General features: G+C 42.9%; 1 protein-coding gene across 3 annotated transcripts in view; it reads right to left on the bottom strand.

Annotated features, from left to right (window-relative positions):
• The window catches only part of SCAPER (S-phase cyclin A associated protein in the ER), a 537,506-nt gene extending 525,205 nt beyond the window's left edge, over positions 1-12,301 (bottom strand). For all 3 annotated transcript variants that reach the window (XM_032267297.1, XM_032267296.1, XM_032267298.1), the window contains exon 1: positions 12,183-12,301. The gene's annotated coding sequence lies outside the window, so the exon portion shown is untranslated. The remainder of the gene's footprint in view (positions 1-12,182) is intronic.
• Between the last annotated feature and the right edge of the window lie 7,628 nt (positions 12,302-19,929).

Raw genomic sequence — 19,929 nt, 5'->3', positions numbered from 1 at the left:
AAAAAAAAAAAAAAAAAAAAAAAAAAAAAAAAAAAAAAAAACTGAGTTGTCATTTCTTTAGTCCCACCAGATACTGATTAACTTCAAATCCTTGCATCACTGGGTTAGGTACACTACTGTTCAATTAGGCAACTGACAGATTATTGTCTCTGCCTGTGAACTGAAAGTCAATAGTACTTAAGATGCATGACTTTTTTTTTTTTAGATAAATTCCAGATATTTCCAGGTGCTCTTAGGTAAACAGGTACTACAGTCCAATAATAAACCTAAGTAGAAGATGGATATTTCACAGTAGACTACCATAAAGGACTTCTGGGGAGCAAGTCATTTAATTATATGAATAAAAAGCCAACAAGAGAGCAAGCAAGAGGAAGAATAAGCACCCACGTCAGGTTAAATAGCACCATTGTGTCAGGTTAAAAGGGTTATGTTTTCATTTCTCCAAAAAATGTACATGAATGGCTAATACATGTGAAAAGATGTTGAAATCACTAGTCATTAGGGAAATACATACCAAAGCCACAATGAGACATAACTTCATACCCACCAACAGGTATACAGTCAAAAAGATAGATAAAACAAGTGTTGAAGAAGATGTGAAGAAACCGGAATCCTCACATACTGCTGTGGGAATGTAAAACAGTACAGCTGGTTTGGTAACAGTGTGGCAGTTTCTCAAAAAGTAAAATATAAGTTACCATATAACCCAGAAATTCCATTCCTAGGTTTATACTCAAGAGAAATGAAAACACATGTCCACACAAAAACTTCTACAAATAATAGTTTGTAGAAGTAAAACATATTCACAGCAGCAATAGCCAAAAAGCAGAAGCCATGCAAGATGTTCACGAACTGATAAATGAAAAAATAAAATGTGGTATGTCCATATGATGGAATATTATTCGTCCATAAAAATCAAGGGCTAACACGTGCTATAACATGGATGACTCTTAAAAACATTACGTTAAACGGAAGAAGCCAGACACAAAAGGCTACATTTCATATAATTCCATTTATGTGAAATGTCCTGAATAGGCAAATCCATAAAGACAGAAAGTAGACTATTGTGTGGCTGGACCAGGAGATAAGATGGGAAAGTGGGGAGGGAGGCCAGAATGAGAAATGGCTGCTAATGCTTACGGGGTTTCATATTGGGGTATTGAAAATGTTCTAAATTGATCGTGGTAATGGATGTACAACTCTGTGAATACATTAAAATCACTGAAGTGTACATTTTAAATGGGTCGATATTATGGTATGTGAAATATATCTCAATAAAGCTTTAACTTAAAGAAGAAAGCAAGCTATGTCCTAATCCAAAATGTCCAAAATTGGAATCATCCGGTTACTACCTTCATGATATTTGCCATAACTAAGTACCACCTATATAATAATTTACATAATTATCTGTAATACTATTTTAAATGTTAAGATACAAAAAAATCTGGCTATGGCAAATACTGATGTGGTACTCAAATGAAATTTGAGAAACTCAGGGCTGCAAAAAAACAGTAGCCATGCAGAAAGTAGAGCACCCAAAAAAGGAATAAAAAGAAAGGCGGTAAACAGGGAAAGAACGTTAGGTTTGGCTGAGCCCAAAGTGTCTAAACAAGTTCCTGCCTTGTTCAGAACTGAAGTCTCAATTTCCTTATTCTGCTCTGCAATCCTAAAGTATCTATAGAGATGCCTAAGAATCCTAGAGATGGGAATGTAAAGATGGACTCCATTTTTTTTTTTTTTTTTTTGAGACAGAGTCTCACTCTGTTCACCCAGGCTGGAGTGTAGTGGCACCATCTCGGCTCACTGCAACCTCCTCCCCGTTGAAGCAATTTTCTGCCTCAGCCTCCTGAGTAGCTAGGATTACAAGCATCCACCACCATGCCTGGCTAATTTTTGTATTTTTAGTAGAGACAAGGTTTCACCATCTTGGTCAGGCTGGTCTTGAACTCCTGACCTCGTGATCTACCTGCCTTGGCCTCCCAAAGTGCTGGGATTACAGGTGTGAGCCACCACGCCTGGCCTATTTTCTTTATCCAAGTTTGAGTACACAGGTTGTAGAAGGGCAAGAAGTAAATGACAGACCCAAAGTAGTCATAAACCTAAGCCTGCTGGTAGCACTACTCTAAAATATAGGGGCCCATCTAACTGAAGCCAGGATAGCACATCTATGAATTATCCACATATTAGTCAATACATCGTAGAAAAAATGAGGTTTGCAATCACCGTTCCTCTCCAGGGTTCACAAAATCTATCACCCACGTTGTTGTCTTTTCCAAAGTTTAAGAAAATCTGAGTATTTGCCTTTCTGTGTCTGATACTTTGATGTTGTTGTAGGCATACTCAAAAACTACCAGTAACTGCTCACATCTTAGCTAAGTGGAAAATAAGTGTATTATGGTAAAAATGAGTAGTTTGAAGAGCAATATAGACATTTTATAATTCTAAGATGTTTAATAAGATTTTTAGTTCTGATTACTTCTATATATACTGCCATGAATATGTCAACTAAGTCATTTATTTTCTCTCATGAATGTGGCATGCTCCACTGAAAATTCTGAAACTTTCTTTTTTTTCCAATACTATATTAAAAGCAGGGCTAATGCATACTAAAATCTTGACAAATGAAATATGATGTCTGAAACTTGCTTCAAAACAATTCAGTGGGGAGGTAATGTTTACAGAATAATACTGCCCATGTATTACATATAGGTAATTTTTAAATAGATTGATACATAGCAGTTCATTCTATTCTTTTTCATATGTTTCAAAACGACATAAAATGAACATATTACTTTAAGAAGTTATCACTTTCTTCAAAATCAGGATCTTTTTTTTTTTTTTTTTTTTTTTTTAATTGAGACGGAGTTTCGCTCTTGTTACCCAGGCTGGAGTGCAATGGCGCGATCTCGGCTCACCGCAACCTCCGCCTCCTGGGTTCAGGCAATTCTCCTGCCTCAGCCTCCTGAGTAGCTGGGATTACAGGCACGTGCCACCATGCCCAGCTAATTTTTTGTATTTTTAGTAGAGACGGGGTTTCACCATGTTGACCAAGATGGTCTCGATCTCTTGACCTCGTGATCCACCCGCCTCGGCCTCCCAAAGTGCTGGGATTACAGGCTTGAGCCACCGCGCCCGGCAAAATCAGGATCTTAAGTATTGGTAAACCATTTGTAATATAAATTGAATAATGATTTAATTGTATTCTTTTATCCCTGATGCAACTCTCAACTCCTGCAGATCCATAATATAGTCATGTATCCCTTAATGATGGGGACATATTCTGAAAAACGTGTTATTAGGTGATTTCATCATTGAGGGAACATTAGAAAGTGTAAAAACCTAGATGGTATGGCCTACTGCACACATAAGCTATATGCTACAGCTTACTGTTCCTAGGCTACAAACCTGTATGGCACGTTACTATACAAATACTATATGCAATTGAAACACAATAACAGGTATTTTTATATGTAAATGTAGAAAAATTACAATAATAATACTGTATTATAATCTTAAAAAAAAATTTATCACTTTAGCAAAACTTCATGAAATCTTTAGTGTTTCATGTCACAGAAGATAAAGCCTTTCCATAAATAATTTCTAACAATATTTAAGCCTAGCTCCATCATTGGACTGCAGATCTTTTCACTCTTTATATTTCACAAGACTTACAGCCAATAAGTGAAAGCCAAAAATGTTTGTGAAAAAGGTTACCTACAAATGCACCATGGAATACTATGGAGCCATTAAAAAAAAAAACAAAATCATGCCCTCTGCAGCAACATGGATAGAGCTGGAGACCACTGTCAAGTGACTTAATGTGGGAAAAGACGTGAGTTAAACACCAAATACGTGATTATAAAGTTGTGAACAACAGACACTGGAGATCACTAGACCATAGACACTGGAGATAACTAGACCAAGGAGGGCGTGAGCTAAAGAAGCACCTGTTGTATACTATGCTTATGGCCTGTGTGATGGGATAGTTGGGACCCCAAGCATCAGCATCAAACAATTTACCCATGTAACAAATCTGCACATGTACCCTTTAAAATAAAAGTTGAATTTTTTGTTAAAAAAAGATCACCCAGCAGAAACTGCAAACAGAATTTTATTAATGATTTAATTTTTGTTATGCCAGCCATTTACAGTTTTCTCTTCTATAATTTCAGAAATGCCAGTTCCACAATGGATATCAAATTGCACCATTAGACACAATTCTATTAAACTTCCCCCTAAGTAATACCAGCACTTTCTAAGTATTTAAAGAACATTCACTTGTAATTCCCAAAGAAGTTCTGTTTCTCCTTTAAAACTACTCTGGGGATCCAAGATGGCCGATTAGGAGCAGCTCAGGATTGCAGCTCCCAGCAAAAGTGTAGAGGTGAGTGGGCGCCACATTTACAGACGGATTTTTATTGTCAACAGACCAGGAGATTCCCAGGCGGAGGAGTTCCACGGGTCACCAGCAGGGCTGTTTCGGCCAGTGCAGCTGTTTTGGCCAGTGCCCCGGTACAGCGGGTCTCCGCACAAAATGCACAGGTCCAGGCGCCATTTTAGCTGGTGATTGGAGCTCCTGGGAGACACAGTTGCCCATTCAACTGATAAAAAAGGGGACTGAAACAGGGAGCCAGGCCAGGAGATTCCGAGACAAAAAAAGGGTCACAAATCTCAGCCATGGTGAGTCACTGCACAGGAAATCACACAGATCCCAGAGCCTTTTAAAAAGGCGACTGGAACACCTGGGAGACAGAGTCGCCCGTTCAACTGAAAAGAAAAAAAGGGGGGGGTCTGCGGCAGGGAGCCAGGTGATCAGGCTTGGCTGGTCCCACCCCAAAAAAAAACAGCAATCTGAAATGCTCTGGATTGAGTTTCACAGCAAGCACAGCTGAACCCCAGACGGCCCAGCTCTGTTGGGGAGGAGCGTCCACCATTACCAAGGCAGTCCACCACTACAGAGGTAGTCCGCCATTGCTGAGGCAGCCCGCCATTGCAGAGGCAGCCCACCATTACAGAGAGAGTCCACCATTACAGAGGTGGGCCACCACTGCGGAGGCAGTTCTAACTATAACCATATAAACAGAAGTTCATGCGGCAGCTGGGCGGAGCCCACAGCAGCTCAGCAAAGCCTCTGCAGGCAGACAATGACAAGGCTGCCTCCTCGCTGAGCAGGGCAGCCCTGAAAAAAGGCAGCAGAATGACAGAAACTTATAAATAAAGCCCTAACTCCCCAGGACAGAGCACCTGGGGAAAAAAAGGGGAGGGGGGGTTATGAGTTCTGCTGCAGGAGACTTAAACGTACCTGCCCAGCCGCTCTGAATGAACAACGGAGCTCACAGCTCAGCACCTCAGCTCCTTTAAAGGACAGACTGTCTCCTCCAGCAGTTCCCTGATCACCGTATATCCAAAGAGTCACCTCATAAAGGACAGCTCAGACAGACATTGGGCGGGTATCCTTCTGGGACAAAGCAGAAGAAACTGGCAGCCACCCTTACTATTCTGCAGCCACTGTAGGTGATCCCCAGGCAGTCAGGGCCTGGAGTGGACCTTAGCAGTCCTAGAGCAGATGGGCCTGAATGTTAGAAGGAAAACAAAGAAACAGAAAGAAATAACTTCATCAACAAACTGGACATCCAATAAGAGATCCAATCTGAAAGCCAACAACTACAAAGACGACAGGTGGATAAATCCACAAAGATGGGAAGAAACCAGCAGAAAAAGGATGAAAACACCCAACACCAGAACGCCTCTCCTCCTACAAGAGATCACAACACCTCACCAGCAAGAAAACAAGGCTGGATGGAAAATGAGTGTGATGAATTGACAGAAACAGCCTTGAGAAGGTGGGTAATAAGAAACTTTGCTGAGCTAAAAGAACATGTTATAACCCAATGCAAAGAAACTGAGAACTTGAAAAAAGATTTGACGAAATGCTAATGAGAATAAACAACTTAGAGAGGAATATAAGTGAATTGATGGAGCTGAAAAACACAACACGAGAACTTCAAGAAGCATATACAAGTTTCAACAGCCGAATTGACCGAGCAGAAGAAAGGATATCAGAGGTCGAAGATCAACCCAATGAAATAAAATGAGAAGGCAAGATTAGAGAAAAAAGGGTAAAAAGGAACGAACAAAGCCTCCAAGAAATATGGGACTATGTGAAAAGACCTAATCTACGTTTGATAGGTGTACCTGAATGCGACGGAGAGAATGAATCCAAGCTGGAAAACACTCTTCAGGATATTATCCAGGAAAACTTCCCCAACACAGCAAGGCAGGCCAATATTCAAGTCCAGGAAATACAGAGAACACCACAAAGACATTCCTCAAGAAGAGCAACCCCAAGGCACATATTTGTCAGATTCACCAGGGTTGAAATGAAGGAGAAAATGCTAAGGGCAGCCAGAGAGAAAGGTCGGGTTACCCACAAAAGGGAAGCCCATCAGACTCTGAGCAGATCTCTCAGCAGAAACCCTACAAGCCAGAAGAGAGTGAGGGCCAATATTCAACATCCTTAAAGAAAAGAACTTTCAACCTAGAATTTCATATCCAGCCAAACTAAGCTTCATAAGTGAAGGAGAAATAAAATTCTTTATGAACAAGCAAGTACTCAGAGATTTCATCACCACCAGGCCTGCTTTACAAGAGTTCCTGAAAGAAGCACTAAACATGGAAAGGAACAACCAGTACCAGCCACTCCAAAAACATACCAACTGGTAAAGTGCATCAACACAATGAAGAAACTACATCAACTAATGGGCAAAATACCCAGCTAGCATCAAATGGCAGGATCAAATTTACACATAACAATATTAACCCTAAATGTAAATGGGCTAAATGCCCCAATCAAAAGACACAGACTGGCAAATTGGATAAAAAGACAAAACCCATCGGTGTGCTGTATCCAGGAAACCCATCTCACATGCAAGAATACACAAAGGCTCAAAATAAAGGGAGGGAGGAGGATTTACCAAGAAAATGGAGAGCAAAAAAAAGTAGGAGGTGCAATCCTAGTCTCTGATAAAATAGACTTTAAACCAACAAAGATCAAAAGAGACAAAGGACATTACACAATGGTAAATGGATCAATGCAACAAGAAGAGCTAACGATCCTAAATATATACACACCCAATACAGGAGCAACCAGATACATAAAGCAAGTTCCTAATGACTTACAAAGAGACTTAGACTCCCACACAGTAATAGTGGGAGGCTTTAACACCCCATTGTCAACATTAGACAGATCAACCAGGCAGAAAATTAATAAGGATACCCAGGACTTCGACTCAAGCCTGGACCAAGCAAACCTTAGACATTTACAGAACTCTCCATCCCAAATCCACAGACTATACATTCTTCTCAGCATCACATCACACCTACTCTAAAACTGACCACATAATTGGAAGTAAATCACTCCTCAGCAAATGCCAAAGAATGGAAATCATAACAAACAGTCTCTCAGACCACAGTGCAATGAAGTTAGAACTCAGAATTCAGAAACTAACTCAGAACCGCACCGCTTCATGGAAACTGAACAACTGGCTCTGGAATGTTGACTATCCGGATAAACAATGAAATGAAGACAGAAATAAAGATGCTCTTCAAAACCAACGAGAATGAAGACACAATGTACCAGAATCTCTGGGATACATTTAAAGCAGTGTCTAGAGGAAAATACATAGCAATAAATGCCCACATGAGAAGCACGGAAAGATCTAAAATCAACATCCTACCGCCAAAATTGAAAGAGCTAGAGGAGCAAGATCAAAAAAACTCAAAACCTAGCAGAAGACAAGAAATAACTAAGATCAGAGCAGAACTGAAGGAGATAGAGACACAAAAAACCCTTCAAAAAAATCAATAAATCCACAAGCTGGTTTTTCGAAAAGATCAACCAAATAGACCACTAGCCAGATTAATAAAAAAGAAAAGAGAGAAGAATCAAATAAATGCAATACAAAACGATAAAGGGGGTATCACCACAAATTCCACAGAAATACAAACAATCATCAGAGATTATTACAAACAACTCTATGCACATAAACTAGTAAACCTGGAAGAAATGGACAAATTCCTGGACACTTGTATCCTTCCAAGCCTAAACCAAGAAGAAGTCGAAACCCTGAATAGACCAATAACAAGTACAGAAGCTGAGGCAGCAATTAAGAGACTACCACCCAAAAAAAGCCCAGGTCCAGATGGGTTCACAGCTGAATTCTACCAGACATACAAAGAGGAGCTGGTACCATTCCTTCTGAAACTATTCCAAACAATCCAAAAAGAGGGAATCCTTCCCAAATCATTTTATGAGACCAAAACCTGGCAGAGACTCAGCAAGAAAAGAAAACTTCAGGCCAATATCCAATATCCACGATGAACATAGAGGCAAAATCTTCAATAAAATACTAGCAAACTGACTGCAACGGCACATCAAAAAGCTTCTCCACCATGATCCCGGGGATGTAAGGCTGGTTCAACATACGCAGGTCTATAAATGTAATTCACCACATAAACAGAACCAAAGACAAAAACCACATGATTAGCTCAATTAATGCAGAGAAAGCCTTTGACAAAATTCAACAGCGCTTTATGCTAAAAACCCTCAATAAACTAGGTATTGACGGAACGTATCTCAAAATAATAAAAGCTATTTACGACAAATCAACAGCCAATATCATACTGAATGGGCAAAAACTGGAAGCATTCCCTTTGAAATCGGGCACTAGACAAGGATGCCCTCTCTCACCACTCCAATTCAGTACAGTATTGGAAGTTCTAGCCAGAGCAATCAGGCAAGAAAAAGAAACAAAGGGTATTCAAACAGGAAAGGAGGAAGTCAAATTGTCTCTATTTACAGACGACATGATTGTATATCTAGAAGACCCCATCGTCTCAGCCCAAAATCTCCTGAAACTGATAAGCAACTTCTGCAAAATCTCAGGATACAAAATCAATGTGCAAAAATCACATGCATTCCTATACACCAATAACAGACTTAAAGAGAGCCAAATCAAGAATGAACTGCCATTCACAATTGCCACAAAGAGAATAAAATACCTAGGAATACAACTAACAAGGAACGTAAAGGACCTCTTCAAGGAGAATTACAAACCACTGCTCAACAAAGTAAGAGAGGACACAAACAGATGGAGAAACATTCCATGCTCATGGTTAGGAAGAATCAATATCGTGAAAATGGCCATACTGCCCAAAGTAGTTTACAGATTCAACGCTATCCCCATCAAGCTACCAATGACCTTCTTCACAGAACTGGAAAAAACCACCTTAAACTTCATATGGAACCAAAAGAGAGCCCACATAGCCAAGTCAATTCTAAGCAAAAAGAACAAAGCTGGAGGCATCACACTACTGGACTTCAAACTATACTACAAGGCTACAGTAATCAAAACAGCATGGCACTGGTACCAAAACAGAAATATAGACCAATGGAACAGAACAGAGGCCTCAGAGGCAGCACAACACATCTACAACCAATTGATCTTTGACAAACCTGACAAAAACAAGCAATGGGGAAAGGATTCCCTGTTTAATAAATGGTGTTGGGAAAACTGGCTAGCCATGTGCAGAAAGCTGAAACTAGACCCCTTCCTGACACCTTACACTAAAATTAACTCCAGATGGATTAAAGACTTAAACATAAGACCTAACACCATAAAAACCTTAGAAGAAAATCTAGGCAAAACCATTCAGTACATAGGCACGGGCAAGGACTTCATGACCAAAACACCAAAAGCATTGGCAACAAAAGCCAAAATAGACAAATGGGACCTAATCAAACTCCACAGCTTCTGCACAGCAAAAGAAACAGTCATTAGAGTGAACTGGCAACCAACAGACTGGGAAAAAATTTTTGCAATCTACCCATCTGACAAAGGGCTGATATCCAGAATCTACAAAGAACTAAAACAGATGTACAAGAAAAAAACAACCCCATTCAAAAGTGGGCAAAGGATACAAACAGACACTTTACAAAAGAAGACATACATGAGGCCAACAAACATAGGAAAAAATGCTCATCATCACTGGTCATTAGAGAAATGCAAATCAAAACTACATTGAGATACCATCTCATGCCAGTTACAACAGTGATCATTAAAAAATCTGGAGACAACAGATGCTAGAGAGGATGTGGAGAAATAGGAACACTTTTACACTGTTGGTGGGAGTGTAAGTTGGTTCAACCATTGTGGAAGACAGTGTGGCGATTCCTCGAGGACCTAGAAATAGAAATTGCATTTGACCCAGCAATCCCATTACTGGGTATATATCCAAAAGATCATAAATTGTTCTACTATAAGGACACATGCACACGAATGTTCATTGCAGCACTGTTTACAACAGCAAAGACCTGGAACCAACGAGGCGCCAAGCTGGAGTGCAGTGTCGCCATCTCAGCTCACTGCAACCTCCGCCTCCCGGATTCAAGCAATTCTTCTGCTTCAGCCTCCCGAGTAGCTGGGACTACAGGCGTGCGCCACCATGCCCAGCTAATTTTTGTATTTTTTTAGTAGAGATGGGGTTTCACCATGTTGGCCTGAATGGTCTCGATCTCTTCACCTCGTGATCCACCCACCTTCGCCTCCCAAAGTGCTGGGATTACAGGCATGAGCCACCACGCCCGGCACATAAAGTATTTTTAATGCAGCTCAAGGGAGTGGGGAGAAAGGAGGAAAACAGCATTTGTTCAGGGCTTACCATGGGCCGGGAACAGGTCTAAATGCTTTACAGACACCTAATTTATTACTACCAACAAATTTATGAGGTGGATATTATTCGTATTTTACAGATGAGAAAGGCTCAGAAAAATTAATTCGCCAAAAACAAAGGGTGGAGCTGAGATTCAAATTAAAATCAGTCTGCCTTCAAAGCTGATTATTTCTTCCACAAAGACAACCTTCCAAATCATATTAAAAACTGACTCTGATTGATTAAAAATACTAATTCTTATAGTGGATATCATTCTTCAACAAGTGGCATAAATCAATCTGAATCCAACAAACTTTGAGGAAAAATCATAGTTAAGTGAAATAATACAAGGGACAGAACACCAGTATAGGCCTGAGTGGGACAGTAGTAAGACTACCAACGTTAGGTCAGAAAACTTAATCCCAGATCTACCACTCACCAGCTGGTGATCTACGGCAAGTAACCTTTTGAGTCCCGGTTTCCCCATTCATAAAATAAGCATTACTCCTAGCCCATCCATCCTTCTACCACAGATTGTTTATGAAGATGAAAAGTTAATGATGAAATTAATCCATAAACTAAGACAAACTATAATTCATATAAGGAATTAGTATCTGTTCGGTAAAATGACTACCAGTGAATAGCTATTTTCATGGAAAGTAACTTGTCACAAACAGAATAAGCAATGCAGTCCACTAGCAACAGGAAGCTGCTCACCAACCGGTGGCTCCATCTCAGCGGGAGCCCCTTGTCAGTTGCTTAGAGGACCAATTTTCTGCCAGCTTTCTAACAATCTGTTCCTCCCTGGTGCCGTTCCCACGAACGCGACTGAAAAACGGTGTAGGGGAAAGGCGCAAAGGAAGTGCGGGAAAAAGAGCGGTAACGGAGGCTGGGTCCCACCACTCCCAGGTGCGAAGGGCTCTTCACCCCTCCAGGCCTCGGCGCACCCATCTGGAAGACGGAGAGACCATTCCCGCCCTGTTTCCTGCGCAGAGCTAACATCAGAGTCTCGGTGCAGGGAAACCATGGTAAACCCTGCTGGGATTGAGAGATGACGATGGCGGTCACCTGTCAAATGAAGGGAGGCTCCCCCGGGAGCCCCTAGCATTTCAACATTCCAGAAGCCTCGTCACCCGCGGCCGGGGCACCCCGCACTCACCCCTCGGACCGCGTGGTGTGCGGGGTCCGACGTCCCTCACACCCCTACCGAGCCCTCAGCGCAGCCCTGACGCTGCTCACCCCCGCCCCAGCCCCGAGGCCGATCCCTGAGCCCTCCCCAGGCGACTGCGGCTCCCCTCCCCCAGCAACGATCCCTGCCCCGCTCCGCCCGCACTCCCAGGTGAGGGGAAGAGGGTGAAAGGGCGTACCCCGCCGCCATTTTGTCCCCTGGTCCCCGCAAGCATTGAGACATCCCGCGCCCCAGCCCGGCCCCGCCCGGGTCTGCGCGACGCACGCCCCTCGCGGACACTCACCGCCGGCCGCCCTGCGCAGTTCGGGGCGGCTCCGAGCGTCCCGGCGGGAAAGGGGCGGGGCGGGGCGGGGCGGCCTCGGAGAGGCGGGGCGGCTGCCCGGCACACCACGTGACTCTCAGTCGCTGCCGCGGCGCTACCGCCGCAAGCTCCGTGTCGCCCACGCGCAGGCGCACCCGGGTTCGCGCCGCCGGGGCGCCCAGGCGGGAGGTCGGAGGGTTGATTTGGTTCGTTTTCTCCGAAGCTATTTCTTTTCCTAGGTTAAGCTCACAGAGCCGCTTTTAGCCACACAGGTCCTTTTCGTACTCAATCTCTTCCCTCCGCCGGCCTTATCGCCACAGTGAATCCACAGATTAAGGATTTAGGCGCCTCACGGCAATCTGTGCTGGTGACAGCACTTGACAGGCGCACGCCCGGCCGCGCCGAGCGCAGCTAGGCCGCCGGGAAGCTTTATCGGGACCGCCTGCGTGCCAGGTTTGGAAGGTCGAAGTACAGAGACCTAACGAATACGTTTCATCTACTTCAAAGACAAACACGTGATGAATTAAATACTTTAACATTTAAATCAGTCTGAACAAACTAGAAAAGAGATTCAATGCAGACCATAATTATCAATCGAATATTCCCTGCCCCTTTTCATCCAGCTGGGAAACAGCTCGTTCCCTTCCCTCTCCCTCCTCACCCGCAGTAGGCGGAAGTCCTGGACTCACAGGCGCTGCTGGGGCAGGAACCATATGGTTGGCTGAGTTCTGGCTCCCCTCCTCTCTCGCCTTCTTAGAAAACTCGCTGTTTCATTTATTCAGCAAACATTTACTGAGCACATACTATATATCAGACGGTATTCTAGATGCTTGGAGTGAGCAAAATAAACAGCAATCTCTAAAAAACCTCCGACTTCTTGGAGCAGGGTGAAACCAGGCAAGTGTTAGAGATAACCAAGTTTAGGCCGGGCGCGGTGGCTCACGCCTGTAATCCCAGCACTTTGGGAGGCCGAGGCGGGCGGATCACGAGGTCAAGAGATCCAGACCGTCCTGGCCGACATAATGAAACCCTGTCTCTGCTAAAAATACAAAGATTAGCTGGGCGTAGGGTGAGGAGGGAGAATTGCTGGAACCCGGGAGGCGGAGTTTGCAGTGAGCCGAGATTGCATCACTGCCCTCCAGCCTGGCGACAGAGCGCGACTCTGTCTCAAATAATAATAATTCAAATCATCATCATCATCAAGTTTAGCCAAAAGCTGTGTCCTTACATATTTTAATTTCAGCCTGAAGGTTTCTCCGTAAATAGTGAAGTATAACCCAGATGGAGGTATGAACAGACTGCAACCTACTTTTGGGTCAATCACCAAATTTTGGCCAAAGGCGGCCAACTGTTCAAACCATGTTCAAATAAGGTAAACGTCTAGCTATAACCAATCCGCTGCTTCCCTGCCTCACCTTCCTTTCTCTGTCTATAAACGTTTTTCCACCATGTGTGGGCCTACTTTGGCTGAGGAGGCTGCCTGATTAGGGAATCGTTCTTTGCTCACTTAAACGCCGTTTACTTTGACTAAGGTTTTGCTTTTAACACAAGAAATAGTAAACACAATAAATAAGTAAATTACGTAAGATGTTAAGCACTACAGTAAACAAAATGAGTAGGATAAGGGGGATGGAGTAGGGAACATACTACAATTTCATAAAGGATGGTCAGGGCCTAATTTGTTAGTCACCCCCTCTTCCTTTCGTATCCATAAGCATATAAACAACCTCAAGTCTCTTCCATCTTGAAATCTCCCACCCAACCTACCAGACTCCACTTCAACCTCTGCTTTCTTTCCTGTAATACATTTCTCCAATTATCTAAACAAGAGTGCCTGCAATTCCTCAGCCACTACTCAAGTCTGGACTTAACTGCACTCTGGTGTCTGCCCTGCCACCCCACCGAAGCCATTCTTTCTAAAGTCACTAGGGGCCAGCGCTGTGGCTCATGCCTGTAATCCCAGCACACTGGGAGGCTGAGGCGGGCAGATCACCTGAGGTCAGGAGTTCAAGACCAGCCTACCCAAAGTGGCAAAACCCTGTCTTTACTAAAAATACAAACAAATTAACCAGGTGTGGTGGCACCCACCTGTAGTCCCAGTTACTTGAGAGGCTGAGGCATGAGAATCCCTTGAACCCAGGTAGCAGAGGTTTCAGTGAGCTGAGATCACACCACTGCACTCCAGACTGGATGACAGAGCCAGACTCAGTCTCAATTTAAAAAAAAAAAAAAACAAACCAGGCCGGGCACAGTGGCTCATGCCTGTAATCCCAGGACTTTGGGAGTCCAAGTAGTGCAGATCAGGAGGTCAGGAGATGGAGAGCATCCTGGCCAACATGGTGAAACCCGGTTTCTACTAAAAATACGAAAACTAGCTGGGAGTGGTGGTGTGTGCCTGTAATCCCAGCTACTCAGGAGACTGAGGCAGGAGAATTGCTTGAACCCAGGAGACAGAGGTTGCAGTGAGCCGAGATCATGCCACTGCACTCCAGCCTGGATGACACAGCAAGACTCTGCCAAAAAAAAAAAAAAAAAATTCACTAGAGATTTTCCCACTGTATATTTTATGGACATTATCATCATGACCTAACTTGATTTCGCTTCATGACACTCCTTCCTTCTGGAAACATTTTCTTTCCTTGCCTTCCGTTTTTACTCTTTTGGTAGCACTTCTCCATCTCTAGCCACTCCCTCTCCATCGCTTTTACAATCTCTCTTATTTCTCCCAGCCTTTAAATATTGGTATCCCACAGGAATAGGTGTAAGCCCTCACTCTTTTCCCACTGCACACACTCTATACGTGACCACTGCATTTTACATGACTTTGGTTAGCATCTTTATGCTCTGGATTTCCCAATATATATCTCCAGCCCTGATTCCTGCTCCTGGGATCCAGGCCACGTAATTAACTACCTACAGATCATCTCCACTTGAATCAATAAAAATCAATAAAGGCCGGACACAGTGGCTGATGCCTGTAATCCCAGCACTTTGGGAAACAGAAGCAGGCCGATCACAAGGTCAGGAGATCGAGACCTATAAAGCTCTGAATATCAGGCTTGTGGAAGTGTACAGCCTCATTTTTAGGCCATTCCCTCAATCGCCGTATTCTCCATTCAAAATAAAATACATTCAAGCCCTGGAATTTACTTCTTCTTCTCTCTTTCTTCCCGCCCCCCAACCTGGGCCTTTTAGTATTCCTTATTACTGGACTAATATAATATTAATAGCTATCTTTGCATAAATATTTTCTGTGCACAAGACGTGTGTGTGTACATATGCACTTACACATTTTTTTCTGCGTTGTCAGATAAAATGTGTGTGTGTGTGTGTGTGTGTGTGTGTGTGTGTACATGCATTTGGTCTGACATACATATATTTAGTCTTACAACAACCCTGAAAATTAAGTACCATATCCGATTTTACAAATCAACAAAGCCCCTAGATTTATTTTTCCTGGAGCTAGGAAGGAGTGGGGCCAGAATTTGGACCAAGGTCTATTTTATTCCAAAGCCCTCCTTTGAGTCATTATGCTCTATATGTTAAGAGCTAGAGGTAGTTGAATTTTATTAACCATTTACTATGTGGCAGACATTATGCTAAACAGATATTAGCATGGACTTTTCATGGATTATATTTAACATACATAAAGAAATCCATGCACTCAGAGTAGAGAATAGTGGTATCCTACAGCAATTTAAGACCCTGACTTTGGAGATAGATAACATAATATGTGACCTTGAGCAAATTACTAAAACCCCCTAAACTTCACATTCATCATCTGTCAAATGGAGCAATAAAGTACACCTCAAAGGGTTTTGTGATGATTAACGAATCAATTTTTAGGAAGCACTTAGAACAGTTTAGCATAGAGAAAGAGGTCAAATTATGCCAACTGTAATGTTTCTTTTGTCATCTAATCTCACAACAAACACACGAAGTGGGTACCACTATATAACTATCCCCTTTTCTTCAGCTGCCGTGTCTTTTCCCACCTCCTGACTTCCACACACGAGTCTCTCCAGAACGCCCCTGCTCCTTCTTGCTACCTGATAAACTCCCACCTGCCTCTAGGACTTCCCCAGATATCCTTTCCTGCACTTTGGCAGCAGGCCTGGTTGCTCCTTCCTCTGGGCTTCCAAAGCACTTTGTATGAACTTTGATAGTTGGAATTCTTTGAAAGCAAGGAACAAGAATCCACTCAACTGTTTACTATGCCATGACCAGCCTCAGGCCCACTTCTAAAGTCAAATCTAGTGACTGAGGAGAGAAACGTAAGGTCTATTCCAAGAAGTAGAAATGTATACGCCACAGCCGGGCGCGGTGGCTCAAGCCTGTAATCCCAGCACTTTGGGAGGCCGAGGTGGGTGGATCACGAGGTCAAGAGATCGAGACCATCCTGGTCAACATGGTGAAACCCCGTCTCTACTAAAACTACAAAAAATTAGCTGGGCATGGTGGCGCGTGCCTGTAATCCCAGCTACTCAGGAGGCTGAGGCAGGAGAATTGCTTGAACCCAGGAGGCAGAGGTTGCGGTGAGCCAAGATCACGCCATTGCACTCCAGCCTGGGTAACAAGAGCGAAACTCCGTCTCCAAAAAAAAAAAAAAAAGAAATGTATACACCAAAACCACTGCAATAATGTATGTATTTTCATCAGCAGTAACCTGAAAAACATTTATGGGAGTAGATTCTACAGGCGTTATATAGGAAAAGATAGAATATAATAACAGGTCAGGCTAAACTTAAAATATGAATGTCCTTACCTGAGATTCTCATCTTAATGTGCTAAATTGAGCAACTGGGCTGAGCACAGTGGCTCACCCCTGTAATCTCAGCATTTTGGGAGGCTGAGGTGGGTGGATCACCTGAGGTCAGGAGTTCAAGACCAGCCTGGTGAAATTCCGTGTCTACTAAAAATACAAAAATTAGCCAACTGTGGCACATGCCTATAATCCCAGCTACTCAGGAGGCTGAGTCAGGAGAATTGCTTGAACCCAGGAGGCAGAGGTTGCAGTGAGCCAGGATTGCACCACTGTACTATATAGCCTGAGTGACAGAGTGAGACTCCATCTCAAAATAAATAAATTAATTAATTAATTTATAAAGAAAGAAAGAAATAGAGCAACTGGAAGCATCTCTAATGGTTTGCTTGATTGACTGACCGAAACTAGGATTCAGTGGTGGCCTACATTCAATAAAGCTGAGCTGACATGCCAGAACATCTCATATAATATGGGAAAAGCAAAGGGTTTTATTTAAAAATAAAAAAGTCAAACCACAGTGTCATATACAAAAGGGTCAAGGTTATGAGAAGGTCAGAATGATGTGTAACCTGTTCACCCACTTCCTGACTGTGTTTCCTGGAAGGACCCAGAGGGCACTAAGGCATTGAGAAAACATTCGTCAGAGAAGCGTAGTCATCCTCAAAAGTTCTGCAGTGGGCCAGGCATGGAGGCTCACGCCTGTAATCCAAGCACTTTGGAGGCCAAGGCGGGCGGATCACCTGAGGTTGTGAGTTCAAGACCAGCCTGACCAACATGGTGAAACCCCATCTTTATTAAAAAAAAAAAAAGTTAAAAAAAAAAAAAAAGGTTCTGCAGTGGCTGTCCTCTCTAGACTAAGGAAGATTGAAACGGTTATCTGATTTCAATGAGAATGTTGGCATCATGGCAGGGGTCATGTAATATTTAACCAACAGAGACAAGGAGGCACAATTACCATAATGGGCAGCAGGCAGTCAGAAAGTTTTGACATTGAGAGATATGTGGGGGTGCTAACTGACTACAGCATCCCTAGGAATAAAATAGATGGGCAGCCTGCTGAAGTATTACTTGATATATGCAACTGGCAAAACTATAGGTCAAGTGAGCAGCAACTTGTCTTGAGTTGCCACGAAAGGAAATCATAGCCTCTCATTTAGTTCCCAGACTTAAACTGCTTCACATACGTGGGGCCCAGGGATTGAAGCAGAAACTGGATCCCCTAGAGGAAAGACACAACATCGTCACAATAATATACCATAAATATTTCTCCAAACATTTTCCGAAAGGACCCGTGGCTATTATCAGGATGCGTGTGCACTGAGGAACTAGACTTTGAAGGATTATTACACACTATTCTGAGTTTATGCTAATCCTTGAGGATCCCTGGATAAATTGAGAGCTTTGGGTGGTCAGGTAAAAAATGAAATTTGTAATCAAGTTCCTCACTCAGAGGGCTCAGTAGGTTCTGCAGACCCACTCCGAAGTTATTCGGACTAGCCATACTTGTCAACTGGCAAAATACCCACACAGGCTCCCTGACCCATAAAGAGAGGACTCTTATGGTTAGGTAGAGCCAAGTAGAAGCCACTGGAACTGCTCTTCTCTAACTAAATGGTAAGCCAAAAACAATACCACGTCCCTGTGGGAATTGCAGACATTAACTAGTGCCACCCTTAAAGATCTGATAGATTCAAAAGTGAGGATTCTCATCATGTCTGCATAATTCCTGCATAATGACAAGTGACAAAACTAGATGGTGACTCTACTTGCGGCTTCCATATTAGATATGCTCTGTGGCTGGAACAAATCAACATAGTCCTGCCATCTAGTATGCAGCTATTTATCTGGAAAATCACGTCCCTTCCTATCAATTAGCAGGAAAAATTAGAAAGCAGCAAATTTTTACCTGTCAGAAACAGCAATACACCTTCACAGTCTTACAGGGCTATGCCGGCTCTCCCACTCTGTAGCAGTCTAGTCCACAGAGACCTTGGTCATCTAGACATCCCACAGAACACCGTCACTGTGATCCACCACATTGAAAACATCGTGCTAATTAGCTTAGTGAACAAAAAGTAGCAAATATTCTAGATGCCTTAGTAAGGCACATGCATGCCAGAGACATAAAAATTCAGTGAAAGGAATGTTGGCATATCCCTGTATAGTGGTGTTTTTCAACCAAGTGATTTCATCCACTAGGGGACATTTTGCAGGAAATGTATAGAAACATTTTTGGTTGTCACAACTGAGGGTGGGCAAGTTAGTGGCTACTGGCATCTTGCAGGTAGGTGCCAAGGATGCTGATAAACATCTTGCAATGCGAAGGATAGCTCCTCACGACTAGGAATTATCAAGCCCAAGATAACAAGATTGAGATCGAGAATCCCTACAATAACTTATAGTGAGATACAACTTTCTGCACCTTGCACATCCTGACACTAAGAAAGAGACACATATGCCACATTTGGGTATATTTCTCTGATTAACTTACTGAGCACCATTTTCTCCCAGAAAATTAAAAGGCTCTGTAGGAGGTCCAGGGTGCTATGCAAGCTATCTTGCTACTCAAGCCTAATAATTCAGAAAACCCAAAGTGTTTATGGCAAGTAAGGATGCTGTGTGCATCCTGCTGTATGGACCCAAATAAGGGTCCAAAGCACAGAATCCCAGAGATTTGACACGATGCTGTGCTTTTTTCTGCTGAAAGGGTACTGGATTCTAGTAAAGGCTAGGTCTGGATGACATCAAGATCAATGGACTCTGAGTTGCCCATGGTGAACTGCCATAAGATTGGGTGTGCATACACAGCAACAATCCATCATCAATTAAAAGTGGTGTATAAAAGGTCAGGCTTTAGAAGATCAGGAGGACACAAGTAAGTTGCATGGGCAGGTGGCTCAGACTCTAGGGCCTCAAAAGGAATTTCCTATAACCGGTTTTCAGAGGGGAAAAAAAAACTTAAGC

The sequence above is a fragment of the Sapajus apella genome, unplaced genomic scaffold (assembly GCF_009761245.1).
Source record: "Sapajus apella isolate SASKATOON/1434 unplaced genomic scaffold, GSC_monkey_1.0 scaffold168, whole genome shotgun sequence".
NCBI classification, from domain to species: domain Eukaryota; kingdom Metazoa; phylum Chordata; class Mammalia; order Primates; family Cebidae; genus Sapajus; species Sapajus apella.
The sequence above is the reverse complement of the archived record's forward strand: the minus strand, read 5'-3'. Positions and strand labels throughout refer to the sequence as shown.